The sequence below is a fragment of the Pagrus pagrus genome, assembly GCF_965226575.1.
Source record: "Pagrus pagrus genome assembly, chromosome: 2".
In the NCBI taxonomy this organism is placed as follows: Eukaryota; Metazoa; Chordata; class Actinopteri; order Spariformes; family Sparidae; genus Pagrus; species Pagrus pagrus.
In genome coordinates this window covers 22,121,504-22,144,395 of record NC_140186.1, presented here as the reverse complement: position 1 = coordinate 22,144,395, position 22,892 = coordinate 22,121,504, and the positions used below count along the sequence as shown (strand labels likewise).

The 22,892-nt window shown below is 39.3% G+C and overlaps 1 protein-coding gene across 3 annotated transcripts in view; it reads right to left on the bottom strand.

Annotated features, from left to right (window-relative positions):
* LOC311272887 (zeta-sarcoglycan-like) overlaps positions 1 to 22,892 on the bottom strand; it is a 335,957-nt gene that overhangs the window by 186,225 nt on the left and 126,840 nt on the right. Inside the window, exon 2 of one of the 3 annotated variants that reach the window (XM_084379628.1) lies at positions 10,883 to 10,979. The exons of the other annotated variants lie outside the window; for them this stretch is intronic. The gene's annotated coding sequence lies outside the window, so the exon portion shown is untranslated. The remainder of the gene's footprint in view (positions 1 to 10,882; positions 10,980 to 22,892) is intronic. 3 annotated transcript variants of the gene reach the window in all.

The following is a 22,892-nucleotide window of genomic DNA, read 5'->3' as shown; positions in this document are numbered from 1 at the left end:
TTAGCTGAATCAGGACTGTAGACCCAACAAGCTATAACAAAAGGTTATATCAAAAACTGTTTAGGAAGAACAACATGGAGGGACACAACAGAGGGAGACAGAGAGAGAAATAACATATGTCTTTATATATGGGTGGGTGGATATGTGTGCGTGTGTGTGTGTAAGTAGGCGAGAATCTGGAACAGACATGATGAATAATAGGGTCCATTCCCTGGAGATGTTGAGTCAAGATGGCTGACTACAGCTGACCTGTTTTGGGGTTCACAAGAGTTTAACATGCCAACAGAGAGAGAAAATCCCTTGGGAGGTGGAGAGAATAAACATTGGCCTGGCTTTCATTGTAATGTTATGACTGTAAGAAAACAAACAAAAGATAAAAATGTGCATTTCATCTGTGTGAATGACTTCTCTGACCAATGCTTCACTGCTGTTGTGACATGAGTTTCATTAGGTCTGATACAAGATTATACAGCAGTATTCTTTGGTGTGTTAAATCCACTATGTTTGCTACAGTATATGCTTCTCCACCACAACGTTATGCAGTAATATAGCGAATCCTTGTCAAAGGGATTATGTCTATTAGAGAAGTTAGTACACACTGTACTTCACCTTGGTAACAAGAAGATTTCCGCAGTTACTTTTGCCAAGACAACAGACACAAAAAATAGATCATCAGTGCTCACAGCAGGAGATCGTTAAATCATCGATTTAAATGTTTCTTGGCAACGAGCAGCTATTAAAAGAAAACTCTGGGGATGTCTTGGACCGTGTTGAAGACAGGAGTTTGACTAGAAGTTTACCACAGTATGATTTCATTTTAGTCTAATATGTTGTATGTTGTGGAGAGGAACCAAGCCAGGAAATTCTTATAGCTCAGCCAATTCTGAAGTCGTGATTACAATGTAGGGAGTTAAATACACCAGCTCAGTTTGAGTTTTCTTCGATCATTATTTGAAGGCACGTCATTGATTTTGCTACATTTTCAGTTTTGTCTCCACTGGTGCGGTAAAACAAAAACAAAAGTTGCAATTAAAAACTTGCAAAACTTCCAACTTGTATTTGCAAACAAGTAACCAAACTACAGAGCATTATCAGGAAAGTTTGCAATCATACTCTTATGGAAACAGACATCCAGCTGTGCCATGTACCACATAGGACAACATGAAAACATCAAAATGAAAAAAAAAGTGTTTCACTGAGTTAGAGAAAAAGGACAGAATGTACCCTTCAGGAATCAACAGCCTAAGCAGAAAGGAAAGGAGGGAGACAGAAAGAAGAAAACAGGTAGCCAAGACAGCTGGTATTTGGCCACATGCTTCTTTGTACTTGATGCTGTCTGTCAACATTATGAAGATCTATGCACACACTTAATGTGGCAGCAGGAGGTAAAGACAAATGAGAAAAGTTTTGAGGCATCTTGAAGATTGCTTTTCAAAGTTGCACAACTTTCAGACAAGTTTCTGGAGGGAAGACTTTCGAGTTGGATCTGATTTTCATTTGTGAACATGTTCAAAACACCAACTGGCAACAATTATGAACCCATTTTTCAATACACTGGAAGATGCACTGTGTGAGAAGGAAGTGCTTTGTCCCAAGATACCCCTGCTGAAGACTGCTTTCAACAGACTCCAAGTTTGAATTCTGACTGAGTTTTTATGTTTCCTAAGCAATTTAAGAAAATAAAGTTGCTAGGGCTCAAAGCAGGGACGCTCTCTAATATCCCCTCAGCTTTCCTGTGACATCACACCTGAGTCATCCTGCTGTTTCCACAACAACAGTGTGGATATATTTATTCACAGTTTATTGATGAAAACACAACAAATATTTATATCCCCGTGCCTAGGAGTGCAGTCTAAAAATACCCAGGAGGATGCTTTGATCTACTTGGATCAGGCAATAATGGGATTGATACAATGGTCTGTGTGGTTAAAGTAAAAAACAGCAAATATACTAATTAGGATTGGAGACAGACACTTTACTTGTCACAATTTTGGTTGCTGCATGGAAACCAGTAACTGGACCCACTTGCATACTAACAGTTTCAAAGTAATGTTAAGAAGTAGCATAATCGGTCTGCACATGGCAGAGTCAGGCAGTTATAATCAGTCTGATGTTGGCTACTAGTAGAGAGGCAGGAAACAAGTGACGGTGCAGAGAAATCTGAAAAACTACAGTAGCTTGGCAACCAACAAATAATGCAAATAAATACAGACAAGAATGCATGAATGCATAAGCTAGACTGAACCCAGTTCAAACAAGGAATCCAACTACAGAAACCATGAGACTGAGCTGAGCTTTTAAACTTTTAGAGTTAGAGAATCATCAGCGATCTTTTCTGAATTATTGCAGTGGTACAGAAACCCTTGTGTTTACAAAGTCTGGTAATCCACCTAGCCCTGGGTAAATGCTGCTATCAGATACATCACTACACATCGACACTCATAAACATAAAGATATAAATGATTTTTTTATATTATTTAGCTTTGCCTAGGACTGTGTCGCCTTGCCTAGACTACCACAATAGACTTAAAATGTTTAAAATGCTTTGTTGCATGTTTTAACCACTTCTGCTGAATCGTTGATTGTCTCAACCAACCTAAAACATCCACTTTTTAGAAATAAAAACATAGTACAGGGTCTGCAGACTTGCCTTACACTGTCAACAAATTGTTCTTCACACAAGTTCAGAAAATAAGGGTGCATTTTGACCAAAATATAAAGCTGACCATTGAGACATACGACATCTGGTAGTTTTCTGACTTTTACACATACACTACTCCTATTCTCCCTAACTGTAACTACACATCTCTTTTTTGCCCATTCAGTAAAGCATGTTGTTGTTAACTTTAGTCATTGGCAGCTCCATATATATTTGTACTAACCTATCGTTCATCTTAAGAGTTCATTAAACTTGAAGTAATGTTGAGATTCTCAATACATCAAACAGAGATAAAACAACTTCACTTATTTACTAAAGGCAATTGGGGTAATCTTTAGCTCAGCATCATCTCAGCATCATTGTTTACTTCCTGAAGAGTGAAGAGCAACTGATTTTATATTCATGTCATCTCAAAATTCAAAACTTAATATAAATGAAAAAGACTTGTAAGGATTCATGAATACCATATTTATAAAGTTTCAGCTCATTGTTAAGCTGTGTAGCCCACATTTTTACTATTTAATTCACTCTCACCACTCTCAAAGTGTTATGCTTGGTCCCAGCAGGCAGCTATATTCAGCATAAAAGCCCTAAAAAACGACTGTAAACTACCTGCTCAGCACCAAATGGCAGAGAGACACAGTTAGGGACTGTTTTGTTAACTGATTGGGGCATTGAGCAGCTAAAGGGCCAAATATTTCCCACAGGAGTTGACCAAAGAGAGAAAATATTGTCCTTACATCCGTCATGGGCCACAAACAAAGACTCAAAATTGACAATATTTTCCCTCCGTAACTGCTTGATGTGTAATTGAGATGTTTTCCATCTACTTAAAATCAGTGGCCACATGGCCATTTTTATTTGCCTCACAATTTAGCATAGCATACCTTAGGTGGGAGACTATAAAACAAATTGAGTGATTTTTGGAACAGCAATATTAGATTTTGTGGAATGAACTGAAAATGACCCATTTCATCATTAACTTGAGAGTCCTTTCCATTCTGAGAGAGAAGAAGTCTCATGCTGAGAGCGGGAAAATGGATGATATAGACATCATCATGACACTACCGAGAAATCAGATGTCAGATGTTTCCTTTTTAAAAGCTTTTCTTCAGTCATGCTCTACTCATTTTAAAGATGATAAGACAATCTTTTTAATGACTAAGTAAAATTAAAGAGAGCAGGGAGGAAAAAGAAAAGAAAAATAACAAAAATGTTTTTTTCCATAACATTATACAGTGAACTTAAAGACACTCACATTGTGTAACATCTCAGTATGGGTGAGAGAAAGCCAGACTCTTATCACCATGGTAACGGCTGGCTGCTGTAGTTGCCATCCTCCATCCTTCCTCTGGCTAACTTCACACTAACATTGTGCTCATAGGGGCATTTCATTTACAACAACATTTACATTTATCTCTGTCCCCCAATGTCTCACTCTACTTTTTCAGAAGCAAACAAAAAATGCCCCCATATAAAACAATCAATTCCTGTCACATCCAAATAATAATACATTTCATAATATTCAGCATGCAGCGAAAGGAATCTCTCTCCAATTTTAGTTGTTTTATACTGTGTTAGGAAAACATACAGTCCTGCAGTGAGCGTATTACAATCTCCTTAAAATGGGACAGAAAAAGAATGAAGAGGATTGCATTGCCTTTTACTGTGATGTGATTTATATTTGCCAATGTAGCAGCCTTAAATTTGGTGAGGAGTCGCATATCCATGTCCGGTTCACAGCAGCATGATTTTGAAGGTCTGTACATTTCATGCTCACATCAAACAGCATCTTGGGTTGGCATAAAGCAATGGGCTGTGTGGGTTAACTGACATCACCTTAAATAATATCCTGCCAATGAAGTTAACAAATCTCATTGACTTCATCTTTCACTGACATCTATGGTCACTAGTGTGCAAAAACTGCATACAGCAGCTGTAATGTTGGCCTTATCATGAGAGAAGGTGACAGTTGGCTGTTCCCGTTGAATACCTCAAGTTTTAAGAGACTTTTCCAGTACTTATGTCTGCCATTTTATCAAGAACTGATTCAAATACAAGGGGCCACATCTACCACAGCACATGAATAGAAACTAATGCATTGACACAAAGACACACACAGTTTTTTGTTTACTACTCTCATCAGTCCAATTTTACACTAAATGTCCTATTAATCTGAAGCCCCCGCTTCTTTGTTATTATCCATGGCCGTTCCTGCCGATCCCAGATAATTATTCTCCCCTCTCCAAAGTGCTGATTACAGTCAGGCACTTCACAGGACATCTCATCATCCATAAATGGAGGCCCTATTTTTAGGCAAATTTCTTGCCTTTTTGTAGACTTTATTGTATTATTCAATTATAGCCCTTTTGTTCAGGCAGTTTCTGACAATGGGGTAACCCAGCTTGGGGCGCAGGGTAATTAGATAGGAAGGGAGGAGGAAGACAGCAGGGTAGAAAGAGATTGGAGGGTCGGGATGAAAACATGCAGCGCTGAGAAGAAGAATACAAATAAATGTAACCCATGAAATAGGAAATATTCAACATTTAGCTGGGAAGAATGGAGTCAAATAACCAATTCATAGTTTTCACATGACGTCACGCTCCCAGGGGAACACCCCCTTGGAGGGCAAAAGATCATTTTCCACTGCCCGCCAGCATAGGAAGCAAGTGATACATTTTGTTTGGAACCAGTTTTGTTTTGCCAAAATGCCGAATAGTTTGTTGTGCTATTGGATGCACGGACAAGGAGACAAGCTGGGCTATGCTTCTCCCGAATTCCATCCAAAAAAGAAAACCCAGAGAAGAGGAGATTGTGGATTTGTGCCATAAGATGTACCTCTGTCCCCCGGAGGGCAAACAATGGCAGCCATCCAAATACACACGTATTTGCAGCGAACACTTCAGCAAAGTTAAGCTCAAGTAAACACAAGTATATACTTTCATTAATTATCGCATTTTTAGCCATAAGTCACATCTGTTTGTAATCATTTTGACATGGTTTGTTGTCGTGTATCGAGGCAACCAACCGCAGTGGTCTTAATTAATTAAAGTTAGCTAGTTAGCTGAGGAGTTGGCATTATTTACCCATCCAGATCGAAAATACATATAACTGTTCGTACTTTTATAAGCTTTCATCCTGGCAGCAGTATAAGGTGAGGGATTCTCCACAAGGTACACGTAAATGTTGAGCTCTGGTAGGGACCTGGCAGTTTTTAACTGCTGAAATACCGCAGTGGGTGCTGTATATGGATCGCAAGTGCCCAACACTTGCAGTTTACGTCCATATCGTTCTTTTTCTATGTTTGACAGGTGATCTAAATAACTGCGCGAGGGGAAATTTACCAGCTTTTGCCATGTCTCTACGGGAAGTCCGGTATGAGCCAGCATCTTGGTCTACTGTTTTGCCCCCAGGTCAGCACGCAGGTCACATGACTGAAAACTATGAATAAACACTCATGCAGGCACTCACACAATCAGAGGAAGTAATAATTGGGCACAGGTTCAACATTTAGAAACACACACACACACACACACACACACACACACACACATAACACCACACCTGTGTCCCTGGCCTCTATCCACCACACCTATTTGTCGGATGATTATTGAAACCCCCTCGGTGAGAGTTAATCTGGTCAGAGAGAGGAAGGAAGACGGAGGGAGAGAAAACGAGCAAGTGAGGATTAATGGCAACTCCCTATTGCTAACTTGCCCTTTATCTCCTTCTATTGTTGCTTTGAGTGGAGCTCAAGACAGGCAGACACATAACACACACATGTACTACCTAACACACATCCGCTCACATACACACCTGTCAAAGGAGACCATTGAGAAAGGTAAGTGAGTCGGCTGCTGCCAAAATGGCTGCCTTTTGTTTACAAATCTCATTATCCTCTTCAGTTCACGGTGAGCATGATGAGTAATTACTCCACCAGTGTACAAGTCACATGGCTGGTGTAAAATTCACACTCTAGTAGGGTGGGTAATAGCTCTTGGTAAATACACACCACTTGCTTCATGACTAGGCCATCGCTCACAATAGAAAGTAATATGGGTGCATGGATCCATAATATTCAACTGAATGCATACAGTGTGCTAAGAATGTGACAGCCACCATTCACATAACTTTGTGATAACACCTTGCAATTAAGCAAACTTTACACAGCAACGTTCAAAGTACAAGACAGAATAAATACATATTGGGAATATTAATTTGCCAGGAAAGCCCTGAATCATACACACACTGTTACACACATCTACAATGGACATTCAGTACACTCTTCAACAGCTCGTTGGGTATAATGTCCAGCACCTGAAAAGAGTCATTTAAGATGGGAGACTGATAGTCATTCCTTTTCCCCAAATATATTTTCCCAGCTGGCCTGAAGACTCAAACTGGAAACCTTACATAACCCCGTCCATTTATTGGTCATTTGTATTCAAATAAATCATATATTTCAATATAGTGGCTCCCAGCAGAAACTGACCTGCCAACACAGGCAGTGTTAATACCTTGCTTTACTCAGAGCAATCAATTTGCTCAGAGAATATGAAATAGGATGTATTCACACTTGTTCATCTCCTGTTTGCAGAGCGATGACTCATAATGGACGTGGAGCTCTCAGTAAACATACGCCAACTGATGGAAATGCTCTAGCTTTAACCCTAACCTTTACAGCATAGCATAACAAAGCATGCATGTCAATTACACAGTATCTGTACCAAAAATAAATTACAGTATGTGCTTTGTGTAAAGCTGTGTCAAAAACAATAACCAAAGGCATGTGTCAGGGTTAGTCAATGTGACAGAATGAATGACTGCCTCGAGGTGTAACGACAGGGTGTCACAGGTTGTGTGGTGTAGATAACAAAGGCAATTTGACAGTGTGTGTGGGATGTGTGTGTGTCATCAGAAAAGTATATCAGCATATGTTAGAATAATATTTACAGCACAATCAGCTCATCTTTACGCTCCAGTAGAGGCATAAAAGGACTTCTCTCGATTGATGTTTCACTGTATAATGTGATGATTTCCTTATATGCTGAAACTCATGCATACAGTATCTAACTTACATCTGAGCATATGCAGTTTTTCATTACTTTTTTTTTTACTTCCCACAGTCACTGTGTGCCTGTAATAGGTGAGAAAGGGTTTTTCAAGCTTTGAAGACATCAAACTTGTGTTTGAAAGAACCAACACTCAAATTTTGCCTTTGCAAGTGAGCTGGCAGTAGCTCATACATTATAAAAGATGTCTGATGATCCTGTAAACCAAACCAGATTATTGATTGTCAATTCTACACTGTGCTGTGAATTAAACATAAATAAATGGTTAATGTGAAGTTCCAATCCCATAACTGCCTTGACACAAACATGAAGACTGCAACTTTGAGAACTTCAGAGACACACAGAGAGAGCATGCAAAACAGGTTTTATCTGGAGGTGGTGTGAGGAAAAGTAAAAAGCAAAAGAAATGATTGACAGAATAAACAGGCCTCTTCGGATTTTGATTCAGGGCACTTTCTCTACTATCAGATGAAAATCTCACTTCTCTAAAGAATCCTTTTGAGGGGAACGTGGAACAGCTCTCGTCTCAAGCTGTGTAGCATGCATTTTTAATTAGCACAGTAAAGTTTTAATGGGGCGAAGTGGTCATGGAAAGTGTGATTTACACACAGAGAAGTGAGCACGAGCAAATTTGTTTGACCTTAACAGCACTTTCATTTTGTCTGATCCAAAACATCAGTAAAGCACAGAGTCTACTTAGATCAAAATTTGAATAGTATGTTAGCCACACTGGTGGTGGTGTGTGATGGGAGTGTCAGTCTGTCAGTCAGCCTGTGCACCACTTTGGTCCAGACTGAATAAGCTGAACTTGTGTTGGCTGGACTCCCATTAAATTTTACAGAAATAATCATGGTGACAGAGGATGAACTCTACAGATGATGATGATCTTTTACTATGGCACCACCAGCAGGTCAACATTTTTATGTCTCCAATACTTTATGAACATGGTTTATGAACAAATACCTGCAAACTCATGGTATTTCTGTTAGCCTCATCAAACATTGGGTTAAGTTCTATTCAGAAATGTTGGTATGCTAACATGTTAAACTACAATGGCTGACATGGTGAATATCAATGTCGAATGAATGTCGAAAATTGGTATTAGCATAGAAATATAGGTAGCATGCTAATGTTAGCATCATCAGCAACGTCAGCGTTATGAAAGAGGCTACAGACTCTTAAGTCTTACATGAGCACAGAACGTTTATATTTTGTGATTCTTATGTACAGCCTGTGTGTACAAACGTCAGTGTTGTGGACAAATACATTGTCCCCGGTATATATTCATCCAGATACCAATAAAGGCTGCTACCAACTAGCTGGTTAGTTCCTGGTGCAAGTTCTGCCTCTTTCACTTGATTCTGGTCCATTCTCTTGTGAGTTAGCTGTTCTGACTATGGTCCCAAGACCAAAATATTCATTATTATTTAATGTTTTTCTCTGCCTGACCCAAATGCTACGAAGATTTCAAGCTTCCACTGTTGCCACGGTAATTGACATCCAAATCAAAAAAAAAAAAAAAAAAAAGGAAAGTTAGGTTGGCTGCACCAAAAAAGAGGCTAAACATGATAAACACAGAGAAATGGATATCCTCTGTGGTGTTTGACTAGAACCCACACACAAACAAACCAGTGACGGAGCATTTCTGCTTTGCTTGCACAAATGTGCTCCCGCAAGCAAAAGGCTGTGACTAGCGTGAGCTCGACCCTCCATGCTCACAACTGCTCAACACTTGCTCGCTCTTCAAGTTGACCTTTGAGACTTTGGAGGCGGGGTCAATGGCTGATGTATTTGTAATGACCACAAGTTTGACAGCCTAAAACAAGACAACTGTGAACATGTCCCAACCACCGATAAATAAGTAAATGAAGACTTAATTATAAAGAAGCCAAGTGTGGAAATGGACTGAGGTGAATTTGTGATTGACAACAGTGAATATAAGAGGCAGCTGAAGCAACTGATAGAATCTACATGTCGTATTGTCAAGCTGTCAGGGGAAGTAATTAAAAAAGTAGCTGCCATCGATTCGGAGATGAGCTGGAAGGGAGGGAGAGGAAGAGGAGGAGAGAAAAGAGTGAAAGATAGTATGGAATACCAAAGTGATCGAGCTGAAGGGCATGCACAAATGTATTTGAAACAACATTAATGCACTACACATACTTAAAGTAAGTGTGTGTATTTTAATCTCATTATGTTTTGTATACAGTGTGCATGTGTGTGTGGGTGTGCATGTGGGTGTATGTGTATGTGCATGAATCTATCTGTGTGAGTCTGTGTGTGTTTGTGTGTGTGTCCCTGCATGTTCCCCATGGGTGCATTCACCAACTCCCTATACTTGGTTGCATTATTGTATTGATTAATTGTCATTGATAACTGATGGCTGCAATGACTTGTTTTCTTGTTCTGTGTAGCAAGTGGAGATCTACTAGAAAATGAAATATGCCTTCAGTAATTGGTTTTAAATGGAAACGCTGACTTGGGGGGTTTGAGAAGTTTACTGCATTAGTGCCGAGGTTATTGTGTGTGCAGATGTTCCTGTGTGTCTGTGATTAGTGTGTGCGTGTGTGTCTGCACTTGTTTGTGTGCGTGTGTGTATGTGTGTGTTCTGTATTTCTCTGTCTTAGGTGGAGTTAAGACACTCATTAATTGCCTGAGGACTCCATTAACCAGGCTGATTACCCCTGCATCAAACTGACAGGTTACGAGCATGCACGCAACCCGTCAGCACACGCACACATTTACACACAGTCACACATAAACACACACCCACACGTGGCAATCCAATGGATAAAAATAACATCACAGAAAGCTGTTTGAGTTCTGATTGAAAGCCAAATTAAATGCACTGGGATTCAACCATATGCACTGCACCTGGTGGTTCATACAAAAAAGCTAAATTAGTTCTGGGAGCTGCCAGAACTTGATACAATCAAAAAGTTCAACCTTTCCCACAGGCACCCATGAAATGCTGAGAATGTCATTAATATCATTATTGTCTACATATGGACAGTGCCGGCTCGTGTGAGAAAGAAAGATGTGAGGAAGAATCAGTTCAACACTTCAGTTCTCAGAGACTCTGCCAATAATTCCATCAATGTTCGCACTGTCCGTCAGGACTACCTGAATCTCCCTTGTCTGTGCTTTTCCTCACCTCCCACCTCTTCAACCACTACTCCCCCTCAGCTGGACTTCAGGGGTTCTTTTTCCCTTCCCTCCTGCACCTTCCTCGCCTTAAGGATGACAGTTTTCTGTTCACAAAAAGATAGAAAAGCGTTTGGGGTTGGGATGCTGAGACAGATTGGTAGATTGTGGTAGAAAATGATGGAGAAGGACACACAGAAGCAGAGGAGGATGGAGGCAGGGTTCAGAGAAAGAGCGGACGGAAACTGATAGATTTAAAGAGTAAGACACAGAGAGTACTGCCAGTGAGATAAAAAGGATTGTCTAGGTCTTACTTTTTAAGGGGAGTAGCAGCAATTTTATGTGTCAGTGATCCAGTCAGAGGATCTTTGGTTGAACAAAAATGATTCACGTCTTGGTTATTTCTTAATCACCATCTCTGCAAGGCCTGGTCTGTCTAGTTCTTTGGTTTACTTTTTTCCCTTTTAACACTTTCTATTGTGGCATCATATTTCTGGTCCACTCAGTTTTTCAAAGAACACCTAATATTGGACTAATTTAGTAAATAGTCATTTCAAGACCCAAAGGTGTTTTTTTCTCAGCCTATCATCATGAGAAAAACGACCACATAGGTAGACTCTGCAAGCAGCTTATTAGGACCCATATTTACAGTTACTGTTGGGCGGCAACCTCTAGTGACTGTTGTAATAATCGCGGTAGCAAAGGAGGTCTTCATAAGGAAGAGGACGGGTTGGAGAGATAAAAAACACAGGAATTTTGCAGAGGGGCGCTGTTCGTGTACTAAGTGAAACCAAAATTCAACAGTGAGTTATTTTAACTTACTTAAATAGTTAATTTACATCACAAACATAGCATATAACGGTCATACGCACGTAAGTTAAGTTACATAAGTGACGTACTTATTTTCACCCAAACCATGATCTTTCCTGAAACCTAACCAATTAGTTTTGTTGCCTAACCAATCTTTGACCATATACCTAAGGTCCAGTACAACTGTTGGTGGTACGCTACAACTGTCATTATGACAGTAAAAAACAGCAATAAAAATGATAAAATAATTAGAAGCCAGACTTTTGTGACCTTTGAGGAACATCAGTGGGGCAGGTTATGTAACTAGTAGGTTTATTATTGTATGAACATGTTGTTATTGAGAGTCACTGTGAGTAGCTCACTTGCACACAAGTGATTGACAGCAGATTGATGAGTCACCTAGCAGCAGGATGCTTTGGGATGAGAGCTACAAGGAACACGAGCAGAGAATGTGTCCTCAAGTCTCGTCGTCCTTTAAGAACACATTTACTGCACACTCAGCTCACCTGCCCTCACCTGCTGCTCTTGTTTCTATAACTACTGCTACAGCATATCCATCTCTGAATGCTGTCAAATTATAGCTTCACTATTCACATTGTAGCTACTAAGCTGAAAAAACAAGTAAAAAAATGTATTGAAGTCTAGAATAAATGAGTCAAACTCATTTTTCAGCCTTGACAGAGCAACTGCCTTGATATTACTTTGTATAGCTAAATAAGTTATAAAACAGCATCTATTTTTCTGCTACTAACGTGATACCAATAGTCAATGGAAGAATATAAACCAAGAATTGACTCACAAATAGCCTTCTGCCTGTTTTTGAAAAGTCTGTCAATTAGGTCTGTCGAGGAGCAGAGTGCCTGCAGAGCATCAAACTTTGCTCCTTCTGTATAAAAGAATGAGTCATGAAAAAATGTATCAGCAGTTGTATAAGCAGTTCACTAAAAAGTAAAACTGTGGTTAGGAAAGCACACTAGCTAAACAGAAGCCAGGTGGAACATCTTTCCCAACAGTGCCAGTCGATCCATTCATCCCTCCACCTTCAAAGTAAAGAGAATTCAGAGCAGCTGCAATTTCCTTCTATCTTTGTTTACCCATCTGTTTCTGAAAGAAAGACGGAGTGGAAGTCTTGGTTAGCTTCCTGACCCCCTCCTGCCCTTTGGAGGAAACCCTCCCTCGGTCTTCTACAGAGGAGAGAAAGAAGTAGATACTGAGAGCTGGAGATCATTAACTGCATGCTAATTAGCCATTAGATACAGCCTGAGAAATGACAGCCAATCAGCCTGAAACCGCACAGACACCAGCTGCGCATGTGTGTGTGTGTTAACATTATATACATACACCGTATTCATAAATACAGTTTATTATACTAAATAGAATTGTAGACACACAAATGAATTAATGAATGTTGTAGCGTGTATGACTGTGTGAGGATGATGGACAAATGAGGAGTGTGACAATCATCAGGAGTGTGTGTGTGTGTGTGTGTGTGTGTGTTTGTCCCCATCTGCCAGCTACTAGCTCTGGATGGCCCATCAGGGATCAGCATCAATCATTCAGATACAGAGCCTCTGTCTGACCGTCTATCTATCTGTCTTTCTGTTTTTCGGTCTCTCTCTCTCCCTCTCTCTATCTCTCTCTATCTCTCTTCCTCCATTGACTCTTAACTTCTTCCCTCCTGCTCTGCCTCTCTCTCTCTCTCTCCACAGGAGTTCATCAACTGCTAATAGGCAGTGTCAGCGTGACTGCCAGTGTGTGTGTGCCTGGTGGCACTGACCCAAGAGACCAAGCTCACCTGTGGAGCTATTAAGCACTAGCCTGCGTACTATACATGTGAGTAAGTGTCTCTCTGTGTGTGGCACATTTATGCCGTTGTACTCTATGTACTATGTACTGTGGCTTCTGATACTTTACTATATGTGTTTACAGAGCTGTGACAAAGCAATAATTTAATGTTCATGTGAACATCTTTGATGTAAGCTATTAGGTTATATTGGAATACATGCTATATATCTTGATATTTGTAAATCTCCTCAAAAGCACATCATAAATGTTACGACCATTTATCCTTCGTCCTACTCATACATGTGCTTACTATACGAAGTATAGGCTAATTACAATCAAATGTGAACATAAAGCAGATGATTGCAGAAGACACGTGTGTTTCCATAACCGATGATAATACAAAGCTGAAATTCTGCCTTCATCTCTTTTCTTTTCTTTAAAATTTCTAACTTTGTTTTCTTTGATATCATTGTTTGTTCGGGCTCGAGTTTTTCTAATTAACTGCACCCACTTCAAAACCAAATCACCAGACCACAAAAGCATTCTTCCAAATCCTGCTATAATAATGACTCATAAAAACACGTCCTTATTAATTATATTGGGTCTAATTCGAGATGTTTTTTTAAGGAGAATAACAACAATCCACTGGTGAGTAGTAAAATCCACTGCAAGACACACCTTGATCCTCGCTCAATCATTGCATCCTCTGAAAGTGCAAAGGCAATCAAAACACGCTCAGACTCCAAATGCAAGGAAAGCAGATAGATTGCATTAGGGTCATTTAAGCTACCCCACAGCTGCTGTAACTGCAACCTCAGACTGGGGATTTGTTGGAGCAACACAAGTGCTTTTTCGATTTTATTATCTCTGGACCTCGGCCACTCACCTCCTCTGAAATGAGGTGAAATGAAGACCTGTTTTGTTATGCGAGGTGTAAGACAAGTCATCCTTTATATGAATATGAAGAGCAGTGGCAACTCAAATCTTGTCCTTCAAAAATAAACAGGCTCCGCTCCACCTTTGTTCATCCAGTGTTTGTAAAGCACAGTTTGTAAAGCAGCACTTTGTTGAGATGACATCTTGTATCCATCAGACTATTGAGAACATAACAAGACATGAATGCCCAAAACCTTGTAAAGCCATTTGTTTGGAAGCCAGAAACAGGGGGAGAATGCACTGTAACACAACATCAGTGTAGCTGATGGATACAAAGAATGACAAGAGGAGAAAAGAGTCACAGAAAGGCAGCGAGGACAGAAGAGAAAGCTGATGAGAAAGAATTGCAATTGCCTCAAGGCAAGGCTGCAATTAGTAGGTTAAGTTCTTCATTTTTTTAATTCTGAGACCTGACTCTAATTAACACACACACACACACACACACACACACACACACACACACACACACACACACACACACACACACACACACACACACACACACACACACACACACACACACACACACACACACACACACACACACACACACACACACACACACACACACACACACACACACACACACAGTAAATGCACAGAAACTCACTCTTTCTCCCTCTGATACTGTAACACAACAGCACACAGGAGCATCCTGCTGCACTGCTGTCTCTTTAATACTATCTTCAACCAGATACTGTACATGCTGATCTAGCTAACTACAATGAGTGCGTAATAGATGGATTAATGTTTTATTAATCCTTCTGTGTGTGTGTGTGTGTGTGTGTGTGTGTGTGTGTGTGTGCGTGTGTAGCGACGAGTGTTATGTTTTATTCATCGATGCACAAGAGGTGCTAAAGTGCTGAAGAGCAGTGACATTCCCTCAGTACCCCAGTTACTGCAATCTATCTAACAACCATCCACATGTGCCAGCATGGATAACCAATGCATGTCAGTCTGTCTTATGCATATTTTATATACAGGTAATGTATGTGTGGGTGTGCATGCATCTGTGATTGGATAAGTAGGTGAGCTTTGAAAAAAAAGAATGAGGAAATATATTTAGAATAATGTGAACTGTAAATTTAATAATTCACATTAGCAAAAGCGTATTATGTTAAAACATTAATCCCTCTTTAACTGCTGTGTGTACATACATATATGCATGTGGTTTTGAATTACTGTGATTGTCAGGATGTGTTTAAGCCTTCTCAGTGAAGGTTTTAATGGAAGGTTTTTGATTTTGGATATGGGGTGTGTGTCAGGTTAGTGAGATTAATGTAGTGTAGGTCCAAGCATCAGATGGTTTCATTTTGTCAGCAATGTCATGTGATTTTCTGGCATCTGTGAAAGATTTTTGGGGAGGTTTTTGCTTCAGCATAAATGTTTTAGATTATTTTTAATAATTCAAAGGAAAGAACATGAGCCACTGCTCTCATTAGCTGGCTGTAGTGGGTGGTCCAGGGTCCTTATCCATAGTATCTTGACTTCAATGGGAGAGCAGTCGTCTACATTTTGGGTGGATTTCAGAAATGTACAAATGTACTGGAAGTGCAGTAGTAGATTTGCTAACACTGAAACCAAATGTAAATGACTGGTAATTGCGGTGATTCTCTGCATGTGTTTTTTGTGAAGTGTGGCGTTCTTTAAAACCATTTTGAATGGAGAAACATTAAACACACTGTTAACATCGCTGTTACTGCAGTATGTCACAGAGTCGTGCAGTACATCGATATTATATTGTTATTTTGAAATGAGACTATAAACTGATAAACTGACTTTTGGATATTGTTATATCATCATATGGCATAAGTGTTGTCTTTCCCTGGTTTTAAAGGACTAAAGTGATGTAAGTGATGTTCTACTTGTTCTAACATATACCTTTACCAACATTATCCAATTTACTGGTGATTATTTGATCATATATTGTCAAAGTGCCAATCTTCCCTACATCATTGCATTATTTTCGCAATACAGCCTAAAAATATTGCAATATTATTTTAAGGCCATATCGCCCAGCCCGATCACAGCCTACAAAGACTTGTCAAATACTGCTGAGTGGGCAGTTAGTTTTAGTATGCACCTTTAAGCCTTTAAATAATTACTTAAAAGAATGAAATGATTGCCCCAGCAAATGGGTGCGCGTTCACGCATTATGTAGACATGTGTACCCCAGTACTGTGCCATGAATGACTGGGGATGACTGAATATTCTGGAAAGATGCACAAATCATTAAAACAAAGTAGTTCCTCTGAGAAATCCCCCCCTCAAATTCTGTACCCGAGCCAAATCCCCAAAATACTTCAAACACTCACTCGCTTTTTCTCTGTCTCTTTATGGTGCTGTTTCAGGCAATAGAGAAAATGTTTTGGAATATATTTATGCTAATTTCCCACAGCTGGAGTCACAAGAATTACGATCAATAGGAATATGTGAGAAACCTGAAGGAGAACAAGCGGGCTCATCCTGATTTTAGGCACCACTGCCAACTATCTTGCTATAGAATTGGACTGACAAAGCACTGTGCCAAAGGGTCGGAAGAGGAAGTTTAACTGTGTGGACCCATACTGATGAGAACTGGTCATGGGGTGATTTGTTCCAGTTTAACAAGGATAAAGCTGTTTGCCCTTCTTTTTAAAGCAAAGGCTACAGCAAAAGAAGCTATCTGCCTTCTACAACAACTTATATCAGGCAGGCGTGCGGACTAAAGCTGGATGATATAATAATATAATATTATTATTATGAAGTGTTGTCTTTTCCTGGTTTTAAAGGCTGCATTACAGTAACATGGTGTAATTTCCTTAACCTTCTAGACTGTTCTACTTGTTCTAATACTTACCTTTACCTATAGTGATTATATCCACATTACAGATAGTTATTCATCAAAAATCTCATTGAGTTAATATTTCGTCAAAGCACACACGGTAATCCCTACAATGTGGTCACAATATCGATATTGATGTATTCGGTCAAAAATATCACGATATTTGATTTTGTTGCCCATTACTAGCATATATGAAGTGCTTCTGAGGAGATTTTAATATATCGAGATATACATTGTGCATCGTGATGAACATTTTCACATTACTTTAAGATCAAATTATGAGTGGTGTTTTAATCATCAGTTTCATCATTATACGATATCATGTGGATTCTTATACAATAACTGTCGAGATCACAAAGTCTGCCACAATACAATATCGATTTGATTCAATTCAATTCAATTCAATTCAGGTGCCTGCAATCAATGTGAAACCATATCATCAGCCCATTTAACACTATTAGTCACAGAAATAGCTGCCACCGCCTCCTTTCTGCTTTTGGCCATTAAAGGATAAAACAACAACAACAACACATAAATAATTGAATAATTGTAACCGGTTAAGTGCAGTTTACTTTAAACCCCACTGAACACATAAAACATGGCTTAGCAACGAAAACACTTACCTAAAGCATAAAATGCAGATTAAAAAAAAACACTAAAAAACAGCAGCTTTTTGTGCCCTGGAATTTCAAAATAAAGGTGTATCTTAAAGATGATGATATGGATTTGATGTTTTCAGTCTGCATTAATGTATAGGATCATTGATCGTTGCCAAGCTTGGGAGTGTATGCTTTGGTTTTAAATGGCAGTCCGTGGTAGCAATATCAGATGGGATCTGTAGTAGTCTGATTGTAGTCATGACTTCAACAAACTGCAACACTACTTTTGGAGATCTTATTTTCATTATGATGCAGTAATTTTTTTTTCTGCCAACTGGTTTTGGACCGGTTTAGAAGCTGGTGTCTGCTCTACTTCTCTGATGGGACTGTTCATGCCATCTCGCGTCCTCACAAGATTGAAACTGAATCACCCTCCCAGGAAAGACACAAAATGCGCAAAAAGGCACCAGAGCTCTGCAAATAACAACAGATCCTGGCAATGTTTACTTTGCAACAAGAGTGACAATCACTGCAGCCAAATATTGGTACGAGTTGACCGGTAGGCTAAATTTGTTTTCTCTAACCACTAATTAAGAAAGACATCTGCTGTTTTGGAGGTGATCTCTGGGTTTACCAGTCACGATGCTCAGTTGCAGAGATATAGACAGACACTAATTATTTTCAGTAGCATTACTTGGCCCTAAAGTTTAAGACTGATTGAAACTGAAACGAGTGGACAAAAAGGAGTGATTGCCCATCCGGTTATCAGCCCAGTTTACTAAAAAGACTTGCTGATAGCTGAGAGTGACATTTGGAGAAATTGTCAGAGAAGTGCGAGATGCCAGTGAAGACAGCTGGTAATGGAGACTGGCATATTTCAGAGAGTTTAAACAGCTTCACAGTGTGAGCTCTACAAGTAAGGCTAATATTTTACGCCTCGTAAAATATTAGTGTGTGTGTGTGTGTGTGTGTGTGTGTGTGTGTGTGTGTGTGTGTGTGTGTGTGTGTGTGTGTGTGTGTGTGTGTGTGTGTGTGTGTGTGACTTGTCAAATTGGCAAAGGAGGAGTTAATCTTTAGACATGTAAGCCTACATTTGTTTATACATGCATGTCAGTAGGAGAAAAGTACCATGTGGGATATACAGTATCACTAAGCAGTGTATCTGTGAACAGTGGTTCAAGGTTACAGGGTAAATACAGTAGTTAGATGTTTCATAAATGGTTAGAAAGCATGTTATTACTATCATTACATCTATTTGGATTGTTTGTTTGCATTGTACTTCCCCTTGGCCTTGGTCAAACTGAGAAGCCTTGGTTTACCATTAGCACCACATAACTGTTCTCCTTTAATGCATGAACTGCATGTCAAAGCCAGTTTAAGTGAATTTAAATGCATGAACTATTTAAATGCATATAACTACTCAACCGCTCCAAAGTATGTATATGCAGAATCTTGAAAATCCAGCTGGGGATTTTCAACTGTAGAATAAGTAAACACTGGCTTGTATACAAAAGAATCAGCAGCTGTGAAAAACACACAGGGGAGACTGGAGGGAATGGAAAATATATTAAAATATAAAAGAAAAATAGACCTACAGATGTAAAAATAACAACTATGTCCATGTGCATTACATATCTGTCTTTTAAGCACTCTTCTTATTGAAAATTAATTTCATGCATCAGTTCTTATCAAACATGTAGTATAAATTTGAGATGACCTTAATTTTTTTGAGATTTAAACAACCAATCAGATATCTGGAAAGTGTAATTAAAGTAATTAATCAGAGAGCAAGCAAAAAAATAAGAAATTAATGTTTTCTTGAAGACCTAGGGCCCTATTTAGACGGCCTTATCTTAACGCAAAGCGCTAGTGCGTTTAGGGTGAGTCCATTTTGCTAGTTAAACGGTAGATAATCTGGGCGCAAAGTGCAGCACAAGGCGAAAATGTATGCGCCGTGCGTAATTTATTTATTTAGACTGAATTAGTCATGGGTGTGTTTTGGGCAGAACATAAATTAAATAAATCCGAGTCTCGTCTCCCATTCCCTTTAAGAGCCAGGATAATGAGATAGCTTTGAGACTATGGTTCATTTTTCTAAGTATCTTTGTTGGTGCAGATTCTAAGGTGTCAGTTTACATCTGAAATAATAATATTCTTATAATGTTTCCTTAACATCCTTGTTATGTCCTTATTATTATTATGTTAATCCATTCTCCCTCACAACAGACTGCTACACACTACAGAAAGCATTGTGGACTATTATAACGTGACAAGTGTAACATGTACTGTAAGGGAGATGTACAAATCTGGAAACACAATGTTTTGTCCACTACCATTTGGAATCTAAAATCGGATAATGTTGGTAAAGGAATTCATCTGAGACCCCAACGAGACCTACAAATGAAATGCTTTAGGTTAAAGATGAGTAAGGCTGCTGCTGTGGCCACAGTTGAGGTGAAAGCCTGCAAATAAATGAAGTGAATCCTGCGTCTCTCTCACTCTGTCTCTTAAGCCTGTTGCAGCCAAATGAACGTGTTTTGACTTATAACTGACAGCACAATTTCAAAAACAAATTACATCTCAAATATTAACACATCCATTCATTCCCCTCCCTCTCCTTCCCCTCTTTTCCCATCAGCATCTCAACAATTGTAAATCAATAACTTAAGGAATGGGAGCATGGCTCGGCTGCTTTCACTGCTGTGTTAAACTTATGATAGAGATATGTTTACAGGTGTGTAAAAACCTGTTCATTGATCCGTCTGTGTGCTCTCTTTGGCAATCAGCTTTAAGTGAAGTAGTATTTATGGGAAGACACACATACTCACACATCAAACAGTCATTGAACAACACTTTGTGCTAATCCTTTTCAAAGTTAAGGTGGGAGGAGCTATATTACTTGCTGGTTAGCGTATAAATTGTCTATTTCTGCATGCGTGTGTGTGTGTGTGTGTGTGTGTGTGTGTGTGTACCTCACTTACATTGCTGGGTATCTAGCCTCGGAGACATGATACATTAATCTATTGTGCACTGTCCTCACTTGTATTGATTGTAAAACTCAATCAATGTCTCACCTTACTGATTTCAGGTTGTATGTGTGTGTTTTGTGTGTGTGCGTGTGTGTGAGTGTGGTGTGTGCGTGCGTGCATGCAATGCACCGGTTCTAGCCTCAGGTGAAGCATGATGACTAACCAGTCTAGTCATCCTTTCATTTTATCCAAGAAAGGATCAAACTCCTCTTTGTTGATTGGGGGGATGTTGTTTTTTATTTATCTTTGTAACATTCCTCAGTGTTTATTGTTGTCATACACTGTACCCTGCTGCAATGTTAATTATGATTTAACAGCCTTTAAATTCCTCTTTCCTGTTTTATTACCTTTCCTTTTATTATTATTTCACCTTGGTTCACCATGAAATCTTCCCTTCCTTTCCTTCTTTTGTCTAAATTAATGGGAGAGCCGTTTGTAGACCCTTTCTCCCTTTTTATAAAGATAAGATGATATTTCTGACATTTCTTATTATGACAGTATAAATACTGGTATGGTAAATGCATTAATCTTAATCAATATAACAACAACACATTCTGAACTGACCTATGTTACAATAAAATAACATTGACACTTTAAACTGCTGCTATTATTTTGTCCACCACCTGTAAACAACACAGTGCAGTCATTTAGTACCATCCGCGCCGTATCCGCCGAGACCAACTGCTGTGGCTGTGATTCATTTTCACACACAGTTCACTGACAGTCACACTGTATCACATCATGTCAACACTTTGATAACAAATACATCTGTGTTTTGACATTGCCGTCCCACTGTGCGGCTGTGCCTGCTTAGACGGGACAAATGATGCTCTGTCTAGTTTTTGCTATAAGGAGTGGAGGTTTAATAAACAACTCAATATGTTCCCAGCCTCTTTTTCAGTTACAATCTTATTCTGCAAACTGCCTGCAACTTTCTTAAATGTTGTCATGTTGCATATTCACTAATAAACCTACTGTAGGCTGCTATCCTTCTATTTCTTTGGATCGATCTGTGATGTTTAAATGCATTGAGATTATAGTGAATTTTCCTTTGTGGTCCACTTTTTTTAGGTTGTCCATAACACTACCTTCTAAAGTTTGATGCAGAGAAAACATCCTCATCCAGACCACCTACAAAGGTTTTAAGCCTGAGCATAGCCACTGCTTTCTGTCTAATTATCCAAGATCTGGATTTGGTAGCCATGGTAAACATAAACAGGATTATAATAGTCTTTCAACTTAATTCTTTACTTTCATGGACCTGTTTTTTTAAAGTTATTTATTTAAACACGGCTCCCCTCTGAAGGTTCGGCAGGAATATGAACCAATTTAATCATTGTAATGTGAAATACAGTTTTACTGCTGCTGCTGTTACTTTTAAAGTCATGATCCCCTAAATCTTGGTGTGGACTTGAAGTGAAAATATAGACAATACAGATGCATGCTTTGCACCTCTGAAGCACAATGATTGGATAGAGTGACTGATTAAAAAGCCCTCACTTTCGTCTTCAGTGAGTGAAATCCCATCGGCTTTTTTCAGTGGTGTAACTGGGAAACTGAGTAAATAAACATATCACAAGATTACGATGTTGATTGCAACTTGGCTGTCTGTTACTTGTGACATGAAACCAATCAGATAGTGCTGTGGGCAGGTGAAAGTAGGGTTGGGTAGGTTCCCGGTTTGATTTTATGAGATTAGCTCAGTGCCACAGGGTGGTGCCTCCCTATGTATGTTTGGATGTACTAGAGTGGAGAGTAGAGCACACAGCACCGATAAACTACTCTCACCAACAGCCACAAGATATAACTGATCAATAATAACAGGGTGCAGGTTCTGCTGTCTGTGTTATATGTTACAATATTTTAGTACGAAGCCTCGTTTTGATCCGCTCATGTTTGCCCTGTTAAGATTACTGCATGGCATTGTCACTGCAAACTTAACACTTCCTGTCCATTTCAAATTAACAGTAAAGTTGAATGGTCGTTGTGAGAAATAAAACCTCATTGTGTCTCAGCTGTCCTGTCTCTCAGTCACGA